Genomic DNA, 709 nt, shown 5'->3' on the forward strand with positions numbered 1-709 from the left:
TAAAAAAAATTAGCCTAGGATTATTATTTTTGGGTCATTTAAACTACTGCAAAAAAAAAAAAAACATAGAAACACATAAGTCTGCTATTTCTTTGCCTTTGTGACCCAGATTCAAATTTTTTACTCAGTTGTGTTTGGGGAAGTTTGGTAAAATTAACCTAAATTTATGTCATTATATTGACTATTTTGTGCCTAAAATAATAATTTGTTACTCTATGTATTGTTTTACATTAATGTACAATACTGAGCCCTATACAGTATATGTAAAAAGCTGAGCTTTGCGGGCTACAAAAACTGTATGGATGGGGGGTTTTCAAGTCAAACCAGGACTTTTAATAAATTTTCTTATAATTGAGGGGAATACAACTAATTGACATTTACAAAAGACTTCAAGCACAGGGATGAAACTCTTAGCAAAACATTTACTTTAAGTGGTGCAAACATTTTAAAGAAGTCTGTATGTCCATAAATGACTATCCTGGTTAAAGTGTTTCAGAACCCAATGAAATAAAAGGCAGTATGTATGAAAATTTATATGAAGATAAAAGGCAGTTTCTTATAACTGTGTTCTGTTAAGTGAACCCTTGAAATTAATAACTGGTTGACCCCCATCGGCAGCAATAACCTCAACCAGGCACTTCCTGTAGAACTGCTTTAGCTCAGTCATATTCTCATGTGTAAGTCATTCCATAGCATCTCTTGGGTTCAG

The sequence above is a fragment of the Clarias gariepinus genome, chromosome 25 (assembly GCF_024256425.1).
Source record: "Clarias gariepinus isolate MV-2021 ecotype Netherlands chromosome 25, CGAR_prim_01v2, whole genome shotgun sequence".
In the NCBI taxonomy this organism is placed as follows: Eukaryota; Metazoa; Chordata; class Actinopteri; order Siluriformes; family Clariidae; genus Clarias; species Clarias gariepinus.